Below are 16,146 nucleotides of genomic sequence, written 5' to 3'. Positions count from 1 at the left end.
CCTCTCCAGTGAAGCTACAAAGCCTGGGCAGGGTGATATGGAGGGCCAGCTGTTGCCCATGCAGCAGACCCCCCCTCTCTTCGCAGCTGAAGGATCCAAGGGGAAAGACAGAGTCAATACAGCTTGGCTTCAGGTGCACCGCAGGAGTTGCTGGTGTTGACTACAACGTCAAACCGCCTTAGGGACTCCGGCTCCGGGTTTTCTGTCGGGGTTTACTCCCTTAGCCTTTCCCCTGAAGAGGTATGCCGCAAGGCAGCGGAGGTTTTTTGGAGTCAGAGTTTTCCTTCTCAGTTGGAAATTTAAAATGTAAACTTGAATATATGTATTAACATTAGTTTGGTCACATACAAACTGTTATTTAATTATGCCATGTATTCATAATATTTTTTTCACATTTAAAAATAACTTAAATATTTAGTGGTACAATATCATTAATCAAATGCAACAAATTATGTCTGTACCACAACTAATTCAAAATACATTCACTTAGTGAGAACATGATATTTCTCAATGGTGCTGAGATATACCAAAGTTGCATTCATATGTCACTACAAAAATTTTTGTTTGAACCCTAACTGAATTTACTAAGGAATTATGATCATCTATTATTTCATATTCTAGAGAGTAAAGTTCCAATGTTTTTATGCCAGTGAATGAAAAGATCAAATAATTATTGGGATTATCTTAACAGATCAATAATTTGAAGCATCAGAAGAATTCTGTAAATAACTAACATCATTTATTTATTTATGAAACTTTCTGTTGTTTTGGAAAGACTCCTGTATGTCTTCTCTACTCTCAATATGCAACTCACTGAATACTTCACTTCTGATTATCAAATGTGTATTGGAGAGTTTCCCGATATGGAATAGTTTTGTCATACCATATGAGTTTCCTACAATTTAACTTAATGCCAACTCTATATAACTGGAGATAGCATCAGATCCCACAGGCTCAGTTCTACAAGACTCACCCTCCCCCCATTTCAAATGCCAGTTACTAGTCCAGGTTGTTACCTGTGCATCCTTCTTAGAAGTTACAAATGGAGGTTTCCATGAGCGCCTCTTTAGGTTCAATCATTTTCTAGAACATCTTACAAAATTTTGGAAAACATTTTCCTTACTATTAACAACTTGTCATAAAAGCATACAAATCTAGAACAGCCTAATGGAAGAGATGCATTGGGCAGAGTTTGGGGAAAGGGTACAGAGCTTCCATGCCCTTTCTAGGAGTATCACCCTTCCAGCAACAACATGTATTCAGCAATTAGAAAACTCTCTGGGCACCAAGACTCGCCGCCGAAGGAGTAACCGCCGCAGCCACGCACAGCCATGGCCGAGAATCCCGGCTTGGAGAACCACCGCATCAAGAGCTTTAAGAACAAGGGTCGCGATGTGGAAACAATGCGAAGACACAGAAATGAAGTGACAGTTGAATTGCGAAAGAACAAAAGAGATGAACACTTACTAAAAAAAAGGAATGTTCCCCAAGAAGAAAGTTTAGAAGATTCAGATGTTGATGCTGATTTTAAAGCACAAAATGTAACCCTAGAAGCTATATTGCAGAATGCCACAAGTGATAACCCAGTGGTCCAACTGAGTGCTGTCCAGGCTGCAAGGAAACTATTATCCAGTGACAGAAATCCACCAATTGATGACCTAATAAAATCTGTGATTTTACCAATTCTAGTCAGATGTCTAGAAAGGGATGATAACCCTTCATTACAGTTTGAAGCTGCTTGGGCATTAACTAATATAGCATCAGGAACTTCTGCCCAGACTCAAGCTGTTGTACAGTCTAATGCTGTGCCTCTTTTTCTGAGACTTCTTCATTCACCGCATCAGAATGTTTGTGAACAAGCAGTATGGGCTTTGGGAAACATTATAGGTGATGGTTCTCAATGTAGAGATTATGTCATATCACTGGGAGTTGTCAAACCTCTTCTGTCCTTCATCAATCCCTCCATTCCCATCACCTTCCTTCGGAACGTCACATGGGTCATTGTCAATCTCTGCAGGAATAAGGACCCCCCACCGCCTATGGAGACAGTTCAGGAGATTTTGCCAGCATTATGTGTCCTCATATACCATACGGACATAAATATTCTTGTAGATACTGTTTGGGCTCTGTCATACCTGACAGATGGAGGTAATGAGCAGATACAGATGGTTATTGATTCAGGAGTTGTACCATTTCTTGTGCCCCTTCTGAGCCACCAGGAAGTGAAAGTTCAAACAGCAGCACTCAGAGCAGTTGGCAACATAGTGACTGGCACCGATGAGCAGACCCAGGTTGTTCTCAACTGTGATGTCCTGTCACACTTCCCAAATCTCTTGTCACACCCAAAGGAGAAGATAAATAAGGAAGCAGTGTGGTTCCTTTCCAACATAACAGCAGGCAACCAGCAGCAAGTTCAGGCTGTAATTGATGCTGGGCTAATCCCTATGATTATTCATCAGCTTGCTAAGGGGGACTTTGGAACACAAAAAGAAGCTGCTTGGGCAATTAGCAACTTGACAATAAGTGGCAGAAAAGATCAAGTTGAGTACCTTGTACAGCAGAATGTAATACCACCATTCTGTAATTTACTGTCAGTAAAAGATTCTCAAGTCGTTCAAGTGGTTCTAGATGGTCTGAAAAACATTCTGATAATGGCTGGTGATGAAGCAAGCACAATAGCTGAAATAATAGAAGAATGTGGAGGTTTGGAGAAAATTGAAGTTTTACAGCAACATGAAAATGAAGACATATATAAATTAGCATTTGAAATCATAGATCAGTATTTCTCTGGTGATGATATTGATGAAGATCCTAGCCTCATTCCTGAAGCAACACAAGGAGGTACTTATAATTTTGACCCAACAGCCAACCTTCAGACAAAAGAATTTAATTTTTGAGTTCAGCCGATTTCAGCATCTTTCCTGCATTCAATGAAGCACCACCAGATGGCTACCAAATGACAGAACAACAACAAAAGGCTCCGAAACACAAATGCCTCTTCTTCGTTTTGATGCTTCTAAAGCAAGTCATGTCTCAGTCACTTTGCAGTTGCCAAAAGTCACTATCATATGGATTGTAAATGCATATGCATGATTTCCTAAACTGTTTTAGAATTCTCCTTAACGATTTCAACCACCTTATTATTCCCTGTTCCCTGGTGCCACACAATGACAACTGCAATCTCCAGTTTAGAATATTCCATAGTGGTGGCATGTTAGCTGTCCACTTAATATTCCTTTGGAAAATGGTGCGCTGTGGATCAAGACTCTTTGGTATGATGTATATACACATTGGAAGACTTTAAATAGAGGTGCAGCCTGATCTGAGCCTCCATCATTGTCCTCCACAAACATATTTTCATATTCTTTATGTGGAAAAATAGATTTTAAAGTACAAGCCAAATGATTTTCATTGGTGGAACTGACATAAAAAAGTAACTTAAAAACGAACCTTGATTATTGATTAAACAGATAAGTTTTAAAAAACTGTACTTCATCTACGAGTAATTGATGTGTTTATTATCTGCCTCAGAAGCGAGGACTGGAGGAAGAACTTTAGCTACGGATGGTAATGCTTTCACCATTATACCTAATTTTTGAGAACAGCAAGCCCTATTTGACCACTCACTTCAGCCTGTGTGTTCCTGCTGTTTTGAAGTCATCAAATGTTGTGCATGGTATTTTACCTGAGCTGCAACCTATTATGGACTTGAACTTCTGTTTAAGTTGAAAGCAAGAGTCCCTGACTGTAAAGAAAAAAAAAAAGGGTCTAAAGTACTCATTGGTGATTTAAAAAAATCTTGCTTTTAGCTTTCAGGAGTTAATATTTTCATTTTTAATTGATAATTGGATATGGTTGATTTATATTGGGTTTAGACTGTGGAGCTTTCATGTTTACTGTAATTTAGTCTTAAAATATAAGCCCTGGCTGGTTTGGCTCAGTGGATTGAGCGTCGGCCTGAGAGCTGTCGCTGGTTCGATCTTCCAGTCAGGGCACATCAGAGAAGGAAAACTCTGACTCCAAAAAACCTCCGCTGCCTTGCGGCATACCTCTTCAGGGGAAAGGCTAAGGGAGTAAACCCCGACAGAAAATCCGGAGCCGGAGTCCCTAAGGCGGTTTGACGTTGTAGTCAACACCGGCAACTCCTGCGGCGCACCTGAAGCCAAGCTGTATTGACTCCGTCTTTCCCTTGGACCCTTCAGCTGCGAAGAGAGGGGGGGGTCTGCTGCATGGGCAACAGCAGACCCTCCATATCACCCTGCCCAGGCTCTGTAGCTTCAGCTTCACTGGAGAGGACACTCCAGCGTCATCGCAAGATGTCGATTCAACACGGGAGGAGACAGATACTACCATGTCACTCCCGAGTCGGACTGCACAGCCATTCTCGGCGGTGCAGATAGACTCTTAAGAAGCTACACCATCGTCTCTCGAGACGGACAGCTGCCGACGACGAGGACGACGAGTCTTAAAATATTTTTTACTTAGTAACCAGTGCTTTTGATAATGTGGTTGGCTGGCAGCAAACCAGCAACTATTAAGAAGTGTCATATAACTTCATTCTTTGAGTATTGGCAAAGTTACTTCAGATCTTACTCTAAGAGCATATTCACATATTAAAAGATTCAGACAGGATCTGTATAGAGGAATAATCTGCAGTTATTTAACATAAACCTGATTTGCAGTGATCTTTAAGTACTTCTGCAAAATCTGGTATTAACTATGTGAAGTCACTGCTTTTGGTAAATTGTCTGACCCAGTTATTTATTAATGAAAATATAAATTTGAAATTTTTAAAATAATAAAAAAAAAAAAAAAAAGAAAACTCTCTGAACCCCTTTAATTAGGGTTTTTAATGTAGGCTTCAACATAGACATGGTTGATTAAATTATTGACTGTTGGTGATTAGCTCAGCTTCTATCCCTTTTCACTTCCTTGGAAGGTGGGTAGCCTTAAAAGTTCGAATCTTCTAATCACATGGTTTGTTTCTCTGGCTATCATGGCCTCCATCCTTAGGGGCTTTCCAGAAGTACTTTATTAGCATTAACTCTGGTGTGGTTGGAAGGTGCTAGATATGAATAACAAAAGATTCTCTTTTCACCCTTATTGCTTTGTAGGTGTTTTAGGAGCTGGGGACAAAATCCACATATTATAACAAAAGATATGCCCATCATCCATGTGTAGGAAATTACAGTGGTTTTAAGAGTTCTGGCCAAAGCTGGGCTAGAGATCAAATATATATATCTCTTACTGTCACAAATTGGTTCTCTTGTTCTTAGAACATAACTACCATGATTCTGGGGAAGAATCAGTGGAAACTAAAACCCATGATTTACAACAACAGCTGATATCCCATCCAGCTGCTCATATCAACTTGCCAGCCGTGGAACTATGCATCTCGAAAGCTGAGAGTCCCTGATAATTTGCTTCAGCTGATGTTACATGAGCAGAGATAACCTGCCCATACCAAACCTTGCCCAAGTTGCAGATTTATGAGAAAAATAAATGATTGTTAATGTTTTAAGACATTAATTATGGCAGTGGTATATTACATAGTAATAGATAAGTATTATAACTGAAATAATATAGCACAGAGAGATGGAAATCCTGTCTTGTCCAGAGCTATGCTCTCTGGCATAGGAATTATGCATTATTAGTTTATGGGGATAGACTGATGGCAAGTTTGTACCAAATAATGTAATCCTTAACAAATTATTTCTTCTAAATATTTTTAAGGAAAGTAAATCACTTCAGGTATTGCTATATATAGATACTCTGTTCAGGTAAATCTAAGATGATTAAGTCAACATTCTGGATGCCAGATTGAGCAAAAAGTTTAGAAATTATCTTTGTTGAGTTTTAGGAATTTGTATTTAATAGAAATATATAACTGTCTTATTTTATTGTATTGAATACATGGGTAAGAGTGTCAAATTTAGAAGACATTAAGATAATTTTTATACATTTGCTTAAATTTACTTCATAGCTCCCCTTTAATGTTTAAAAATATTTTCTACATTTGTATATTTGAAATCTCAAAATAATGTGTTCCAGTGTTATATAGTAAATCTAATGTGAAAGTTCACTTTCTAGAGAGATACCATGTTACACATTCTGATTCTAGTTAGGTTTATTATCAGTGCATGAAAGCAATGAAAATATTCTAAACAGAGGTATCAATTCTGCCTGTTTAAACATTGATATATTGATTTCAAGTTAAAGGATTTTTGGTTAATTCTCCTCAGTCTTAAGTAGCAAATATATATTTAAGATAATTACTGTGATATAGGGCACAGGTCCACATGGCAATGGTGAATGTAGCTCAGCCCTGGTTCAGAAAACTGATAGGTGAGAGGCGGCACACAGGGGCCACACCTGTAGATCAGCTTTTCCCTGGGAATCAGGCCTGCATTGTATCTGTACTGCTTAAAACCTTGCTTTTGCTAAAAAACTTCCTCACCCTGAGCTGAAAAACAATAGATGTTTAATGTATAACTTTAAAGTAACTTCTCAAGGTCTATTCTGAACTGTTTTAAGGACAGGATGTGGCCAGATCTCCCATCCTTATCATTTCCTTGCATGCAAAACATTCTTTTCGTTATTATCTGTAAACAACAACCATCTAAAGCAATGTTAGCAAAGAGGTTTGTAACCGATGTGATCTACCCCGAAAGGAATAAAAGCCTGTCCAGGCAAGGGTCATGGTGCTCTCACTGATTTAAAGAGTGGCTGTTCTGTGCCTTTTCTCCACTGAATTAGTGCAGTCCACGTGACTTTGTTCATCACATCCACAATGCCACGGACACCACTGGTCAGAGTCCATGACACTATCATTCTTTGAAAAATACAGTACTCATACTTTTTACTTTCTCCCAGCCCAAACCTGTGACAACCTCTGTGACTTCTTGATGAATTTACTTCATTTTCTAATTATTTCATTCCAAAACAGGAATGTCAATGCATAATAAGACATTTGACAATGCAAAATGTGTGTGTGTGTGTGTGTGTGTGTGTGTGTGTATACATATATAACATCTCCATACATTCTGGTTTTGTGACATGAAAAGTTACATGTTTTTATCTTTCTTTAGAATTCAGTGAAATGTGTCCACGAAACTTCAAATGTGTCTCATTTTCATGAACACTTTGTTTTGGTTCATTACCTTTTCCAATTACATTAACATTTAATAATAAACAGATTATGAAGAAGTACTGAAAAGGTAATTTTCAGAAAAGATTGCGTCTATGAGGCAGAACAAACACTAAAGGTAAGAAAATGGATTCTAATGAATATGTCAAGATATATGGTAAATTGTATCATTTTAATGAGTTCCTTTCATAGAGACTAAATTCTATTTCTAAAGCATATCTTCTTTGAAACATTTTGCTAACTTTTACTAATTATTTTAGATATCTATCAATGTATTGCTAAATGGAAAGAAAAGTTTTATTAGAAATAGGTGACATCACGTAACTCCAAGAAAAATATTCTTAGTACAACAATTAATGGTAAAATTCAGGACCATTAATTTTCTATAAGAATATAATAATTTCATTTGAATTATTTGACCCATAGTAGTTAAGTAGAGCTCTTTTTTTCTGAAAAGTGAGATGTATCCTTGACACACTTTCAATTCATTTATTGTTTTTCTGAATTAAAATATAATAGTTCAAAATTTATCTTTATTATTATTTTTATTGTCTAAATAATATGGATTTCTGTGAGCCCTTAATTAATGACTACTGTACAGTTCTCAAATACTGTGTATTTTATTTAAAAATTAGACTATTAGGAAATAGAAAAATATTAAGGCACCTGAGAAACTAACTCTTTCAAGAGCTGAGGGATCTAGGTCTTCCCTCTTGGGTTCTATAAATCATGGAGAGAAGACTGATACAATTCCTATAAATTCATTTTACAATCCCATAAACATACCCCACTCTAAAAATAAGTTAAATAAAATTATATAGTTGTCAAATTTTAACCTTATATTGAAAATTGAATGATCAAATTATTTCAAATATACACAATTTTACAACTTTCTTAAGGCTTTTTCCAACTAAAATATTGTGATCTGAGTCACATCAACTTGAAGGTATGGAATATCATCAACAAAAAGTGAAGAAATAGATCAGTTTTAACTAAGTCATAGACTATCCTAGTCATTTGCTTGGTGATTATTGTTTAGTATTTCGTTGACTAGAAAGAGTATGAAAGGCAGATACTTTGAAGGTAGAAATCCCTCCTGCCAGGGTATGCATGACATATAATAAGAATACAGTGAAAGAATTTCTGTTTTTCCCATTTCTGTTTTTCTTTGTGCCAATTTTTTCTTTCTTTATCATCTTTTCCAGCCTGTAATGCTGTAACATACCCCTGGCTGGTTTGGCTCAGTGGATTGAGCGTCGGCCTGCGAGCTAAGTGTCGCTGGTTCGATCTTCCAGTCAGGGCACATCAGAGAAGGAAAACTCTGATTCCAAAAAACCTCCGCTGCCTTGCAGCATACCTCTTCAGGGGAAAGGCTAAGGGAGTAAACCCCGACAGAAAATCCGGAGCCGGAGTCCCTAAGGCGGTTTGACGTTGTAGTCAACACCGGCAACTCCTGCGGCGCACCTGAAGCCAAGCTGTATTGACTCCGTCTTTCCCTTGGACCCTTCAGCTGCGAAGAGAGGGGGGGTCTGATGCATGGGCAACAGCAGACCCTCCATATCACCCTGCCCAGGCTCTGTAGCTTCAGCTTCACTGGAGAGGACACTCCAGCATCATCGTAAGATGTCGATTCAACACGGGAGGAGACAGATACCGTGTCACTCCCGAGTCGGACTGCACAGCCATTCTCGGCGGTGCAGATAGACTCTTAAGAAGCTACACCATCGTCTCTCGAGACTGAGGGCTGCTGACGACGACGAATGCTGTAACATGATCCAGACTTTATCTGTATTAATACTAATCTGTTATTAGCAATTTAAATTTTTGGGGATGGGATAGAGTAGTTAATTAGCCTTTTCTTCCAAGTTTCATGTAAGCTATTTCTAAGAATGTCTGGAAGTGTGTTCCTGTTTCTTGGCCATGGTATGGATAGAGAGAACTAGCTAGTAATTTGTATGATACTGTTTAATGTTCAAAACTCTCCTGCAGGCAGTCAGGACCAGGTTGTTTGCATTACTTAGGGATATGTAGGTTGAAGATTTATACCTGGTTTCATGGTTACACAGCTTTACTTGATTAGGTGACCGGTAGGGCATAAAAGACTCCCATGAAAAATTTTCTCTGAGTTCTTCAGAAATGAAGATTTTATTAGTTCATAATCCTTGAGAATGACGTTTATCCCACAAGGCTAAGAAAGGGCCATGGGAATTGAATATAGAAGTTGCTTGGACCCTCAAAGCTCACCTGTATTTTTTTTTTTTTATGTTATACCATATACTCTAGCTTTATTAAAGTCTTATCTGAGTCCTTTTAATAATTTGAATTTACATAATCATTGTAGATCCAAGTACCCATTACAATAAACTGTAGTCAGATTATAGTGTTACATAAACATAAGGAAAATCACTGGACTTACTATTAACATACTGTAAGAGTCAAAAAATGGCTCTTTCCCTAAATAAAGGAGGAAGTTTAGAATGATCAAAAATAAATATAAATGCATACAAAGTGGCAGAATAGGGAGCGCTGGGCTCTCCTTACTTAAATATCAAATAAACAACCAGAGACTGGCTAAAATAACTTTATAGGACCTCGAGAAAACAATTAAAAATATATAATAACCAAGCTAACTCCAAAGCAAGTGAAAAACAAGTAAAACAAATTAAGTAAAAACAGTAGGACATTTGATGATGTTTTTACTTGCTCTTACTCCATCTGCTTCCTAGGTTGGTGTGGTGTGATTGGAAGAAAGTGGCTCAGTTCTTAGTTCCTAGTTCAGTGTTCTGGCTTGTCTTTCAGTTGCCTGAAGGACTGGTATCTGTCTTGTCTGACTTGGAGTTCGGATGGAAGTAGCGACATAATTTGGATTTCAAACTAGAAGCCACAGAGGGTGTGTGTAAATGGCAGACCCACAAATGCCTGAGGGCAAAAGATTATGGGCAGAGCTATATAATAGAACATTTAAGGCCTTGAGAAGACAAATATAGGCCAATTGGATAAAAATGCCAAAAATTCCCAAGAAACCATGAGAAGCTAAGCAAGAGACATAAAACAGATTCTCTCTCATAGCTCTCAGGAGGTTGCAATATTGCCACCATCTTCAGCTTGGACTTTTAACCTCCAGAACTGTGAGACAATGATTTCTGGTATTTAAACCATCCAGTTTGTAGTACTTTTTATGACAGCTATGACAAATCAATCCAGTACTATTGTGAATAATATGGCTGTAGATGTTCTGTATAAGTCTTGTACACATAAACATGAATTTACCTTGGATATAAATATGAGTGCACAGGGAATTTTTATGTTCAGCCTCACCACATAATGCCAGTTTTCAGTGTCTGTGAGAGTTTACTGCTAGGAGTGTGGACAGATTCTCATTTATGTCTTCAGTATGTCGAGGTACCATACTATATTTATTTTAGCCATTTTGATGTTTTATGATATATCATAATGATTTTAATAAACGTTTTCATAATTAGTGAGGTTGAACACCTTTTCATATTTATTGGGCATTTAATATATTCTTTTATGAAATACCTTTTCATATCTGTTACCCATATTTCTTTCTTATTGTATTGTGGACATTATTTACTTCTTCAGCAAATGAGTCCGTTGCCTGTTATGTATCTTACAAATATCTTCTCTGTCCCTTGAACTTTTATTTTCTTTGTAGTTTCCTTCAATGAAGAGAAGTTTTTAATTTTAATGTAGTCCAATAACTTTAAGAAACTAAAGAAAACCAGAACCTACACTACTTAAAATATTTTCCTTTTGTAACTTCTAGAATATTATTTTGCATCTAGCTTATTTTTTTCTGTTTAATATACAGTCGTGGTTGAATTTAATCAGTTTATATATGGATATTTAATTTACCCTCAGCATAGTTTAATACAAAGTTGATCTGTGGTGGCATGTTTATTTTAAATCAAATTTCCATGTAAGCATGGTTCTGCTTCTGGATTGTGTAATTAGTTCCAATTTTCATGTGTATATTCTTATGCTATAAAAAGGGACCTTAATCACTATAACCTTAAATAAACCTTTATAATAAATCTTGATAATCAAGTATCCAAAAATGTCCCATCTTCTTCAGAACTGTCATAGCTATTCTATTCTTGGCTTTTTGAATCTCCACAAAATTTTAGAAACATCTTGAAAATTTAGAAGTGTACACACTTACACACACAAACCCTACTGAGATTTTGTTTGCTACCAAAATGAATTCATAGATCACTTTGGTAAAAATCTATAGCTTCATAGTATTGAATTTCCCAATCCACAAACAAGGAACTTCCCACATTTGGCTAGGGCTTTTCATTTTTTCTCTGAAACATAGTGATAGTTTGCAGATGGGAAATGCACATATCTTGTTTAACATATTCTTTGGAACTGTGTGTGTTTCATGATATTGCAAAAGGTTATTTTAATTTTGTTATTAAAATGTATCTGTACACAAATATAAAATTTTTTATATTTAAACTGTAACCAGAAACATACTAAAATCATTTATTAATCTTAACAATTTAACTCCATATTCCTTTAACATTTTCACATAAAAATAATGTCATCTCCTAATTGTAAGACTTTTTTTTTTGAAACTTTAATTTTTAAATTTGTTTTCTTGCCTTCGCACAAATTAGAACCTCCAGTGTGATCAACAGTAGTGTTGATAGTGGGTATAATTATCTTTTAATATTTCTCCTTAAGATATTTGCTATTAATATTTTCCACATATTAATCAGGTGAAGGATTTTCTCTCTAATTCTTGTGTAGTTAGTAGTTTTAATTATGATTAGATGTAGAATTTATCAAATGTTTTTGCATCCAATTCCATAGTTATATGAAATATTTAACCTTTATCTTAATTTTGTGGCTTTACTTAGATGTATATACTAATTTTGAAACAAAATTCTTTTCATGCAAAAATCTTATTTGATTGTAATGTGTGAGCATGTGTGTGTGTACACTTGTTATATATTGCCAGGTTCTACTTGCCAATATTTATTTTAGAATTTTTGTATTTATATTCAGGACTGCGATTGGCTTTTAATTTTCTCCCCTATCTTTCTGACCCTTTCACATTGTATTATCACAATTATATTGGCCTTATAGATTAAATTATACAATGTTTCCTTATTCTATAGTCTCCAGAAAAGTTTCTGTGTTTAGCATTATTGATTCATTAAACATTTGAAATGGATCACTGGTGGGATGATTTTTATTTTGTTTTTTAAACTATTTTTAAATGTATCTCTAGATATAGGGGAAGGGATGGAGAAAGAAAGGGATAGAAACAACGATGTGAGAGAGGATCATTGATCGGTTGCCCCTTGTACACCCCCAACCAGGGACTGAATTTGCCTTCCAGGCATGTACTGTACCTTGATTGGGAATTGAACTATAACCTTATGGTCACAGGATGATGCCCAACCTACTGAGCAATACCAGTCATGGTGTGAGAAAGTTTTTTAATAATGTACTTTATTTCTGGGGACTGTTAATTTCTTGAACTGTATATTTATTTTTAACCCAGTATGTATGTATTTGTGCTTCATTAAACATTAAGTAAGAACTGTCTTGATAGGTAAATAAATGGATAGATAATATGTATATATTTTAGGGCACGGGTATAAGTATTTGTTATCATAAATATAATTCCAGACTGTCATATTTATTACTTTGAGAGTAGATTTAGAGAAGTGAGATAAAAATACACTTTAAATTTTTCTTTTATCCTTCATTGCCCTTTTGCTTACTATAGGAAACATGGTTACTTTAAATTTAAAAATTAGAAAATGTTACAGAAAAAAGCAATATGACAATTAATGCAATAAAATTAAACTGGAAAAAGTTTAATTGTTTTTAAGGTCACACAGGATAGGAAACTTAGAATTTACCTTCATTTGACCTCTTGCACCATACATTTGGGAGTCAGAAATTATGTTAAATATGCATGCATTATTTTGCCATAGATATAAAAATATTAATGAGACAATGTGATTAGCTGAAGGGCTTCTTATGTATTGGACTCTCCTTAGCATAAATATAAAATTGTAATGCCTTTCAAAATGGTGTATTCAAAGAGTAATAAAAAAATAACATAGTCTTTTCATAGTTTAAGGAAAAAAGCTAAAGCATTCCCACTCATTGTAAATTTCAATTTATATTTTTCAGATAATTATTAGTTTATTGAAAATATTCTATCCATTTGAAATCTTCCCAGTAATCCTAAAATATTTAAGAACCTAAGCTTAAATCTTTAGTGACAGCGCTGCTTGAAACCCATGGCACCTTTCAGTTATAATGAAATATATTCATATGTAATATTGTACATTAAATTTCAGATTATTTTGCTATATATTTAGTACCATCCAAGCTTAAGAAGATATTTTGTAAATAGTACAAAATTGGAAAGAGGGGACCCTTGTGCTACTTTCTTGTTCATTGGATGCTCTAAGAATCTATGTTTTTGACTCTTAGATTTGTTCTTATAAGTTTGTTATAGAGAGAAAGAAATGATATAGCTTTACTGATAAAAATGATACTACTTCCTTTGAACTTATAGTTAAGCTACATAAGTGACAGAGGCCAAGGCTATGGTATTCTAAGCTGAACAAAGAACAGGAGACCTCAGAGAAAAGGCAGCATACTGAAATGTTTTCTGAGTCTAGAGTGGTAACCAGAGTCGTACTCACTATGAATCCTTTACCATAGACTGGGACTCTTGCCCTCTTTTTCTTACTCCTTTGTAATTTGCTTTCACTCACAGTGACATTGTTAGCATATAGCAAAATATTGTATACTTTAATAAATCACTTACCAATTATTTATTCAAATATACTCAGATACTTCAATGGAGGCTAAATAATTTAGGTAGTAGCTATAATTTTATTAACTAAATAAAAAATGTATTTTTACTACTAACAACATTTGCCTTGTCATTTAGAATGCATTTTAATGGAAATATAAACAACCCTCTTTAGATGTCAAGACTCCTGTCCTGGTCGAGTAGCTCAGTTTGTGAGAGCATCATCCTTACACACCAAGGTTGTAGGTTCAATTCCCAGGCACATACAGAAATCAACCAATGAATGCATAAATACATGGAACTACAAATCAGTGTTCTCTCCCTCTCTCTTTCCTTCTCTCTCTTTCTCTTTCTCGCTCTCTCTTGTCTTACCTATTTCTCTAAAATCTCAATAAATAAAAAAATTAAGAAAAGAAAAAGACTCCTCATAAAATTAAAATTTAAAAATATAATTTATTTAAATAAATCTGTATTTTAATAAGCATTGTGCTAGATGACAGTCAATGAATATGAATAATATATAAACTCCAGTACCACAAATTAAATACAAAATTGACTCACTCTAATAATATGTGATGGATGCTTTAGCAAGGCTATGCAGAAAATTTTATGAAAGTACATGGAATTGGATAAATAAATAAGATGTGGTACATATTTTATGAAAGCACAAGGAATTGGGTTAAAAAGATGTGGTATCTATCTATCTATATATATAATGGAATATTACTCAATCATAAAAAAGGAAATATTCCCTTTTGCAACAATGTGAATGGACCTAGAGGGCATTATGCTAAATGAAGTAAGCCAGACTAAAAAAAAACAAATACTATATGATTTTACCCATATGTGGAATCTAAAGAATAAAATAAATGAACAAACAAAACAGAAACAGATTCATAAATACAGAGAAAAAACTAATGATTGCCAGATTGGGGAAGGTCTGGATGGATGGGTGTCAAAAGTGAAGGTATTAAGAAATACAAATTGGTAGAAAAAATTATAAATACAAAGAAAAAGAAAATAAAATTAAATAGGAGAGGTCTTTACAAAGATAATGAATAACCTGAGATTTTGCACAGGGTTATACTTTTAGATGTAAATATATTTTGTGTGGAAAACAAAATATAATCAACTACATGAAAATATGAGACCAAAACATAGCAAGTATTTTGCACTTACTGGAAGTTAAGTTGAAAAAGACTGATAGGGAAGTATAAGTAGGGAGCATTAGCCTTGGGGCCTGAACATAAAAGACAATATATGCTATGATTAAGAATTTTTAATATTTACTCTACATATTTCAGAGTTATTAAAAACTTTTATTTTATAAATATCATAGAAAAGTATAATCAGATTCATTTTACAAATATAATATGAGTAGTCTTTAATATATTGCCTGTAGAAAAAAAGGAACTGGAAACAGAATTATTTGTTGCTTTCATACATATCAAAGCCAACAACACTGAAGATTTGAACTGAAAGATAGGTAAATCAAAGCTCTCACAATAGCATATAAACTGTAATATCTGAGTACTAACGAACAGAGAATTGCTTTAAAATAATTCTCAGATTTCTAGCATTATTTTCCTCTTAATTGAGACATTAAACAAATTTGAGAAATAACTGTTAAATTTAGGATTCAATAAGAAGCACAGTAAAAGAAGAGATAAAAATGTGATTTGATACAACCCTGAGATAGAATTGAATTTCCCTGAGTTATTTCTTATATTCATAATAAAAGGGAAAAAATCACAATGAAGTAAGAAAAATAAGAAGAGATGGCAGTGATGGAATCTGAGAATCAAAACAATATTTTCACAAACTAAGTTGATTTTCAGTGGCTTCTCAGTGTTAATTCTCTGAGAAATATCCAAGAGATTTTTACAACAAATTAATCAGGTTTTACAAGACCCATAATATTATATAAAATGTTTATGAATGATATTATTTGAAGCCATTTATTAATAGGACTATGCCTTGAAACAGCACATCCCCAAAATATTCTTGATACTTTATAAAAAATCTATTAATGTAAAATGCTGCACATCTGGCTCTTTATTATTTTTCATTCTGAATTAGAGAATTACCAAGGATTAATTTTAAGTATTTCAATGAAATATAATGTGTACATATTCTTGATTTAGAAAAAAGATAACAGAGAAGAGAAATGCAGCATAAATCTGAAATT

The 16,146-nt window shown here is 34.8% G+C and overlaps 1 pseudogene; it reads left to right on the top strand.

Annotated features, from left to right (window-relative positions):
• The first annotated feature begins 1,288 nt into the window (after positions 1-1,288).
• On the top strand, positions 1,289-3,909 carry LOC150015833 (importin subunit alpha-4 pseudogene; annotated as a pseudogene).
• Positions 3,910-16,146: the final 12,237 nt, after the last annotated feature.

The sequence above is a fragment of the Furipterus horrens genome, unplaced genomic scaffold (assembly GCF_987537825.1).
Source record: "Furipterus horrens unplaced genomic scaffold, mFurHor1.1.pri manual_scaffold_3, whole genome shotgun sequence".
NCBI lineage: Eukaryota > Metazoa > Chordata > Mammalia > Chiroptera > Furipteridae > Furipterus > Furipterus horrens.
The sequence above is the reverse complement of the archived record's forward strand: the minus strand, read 5'-3'. Positions and strand labels throughout refer to the sequence as shown.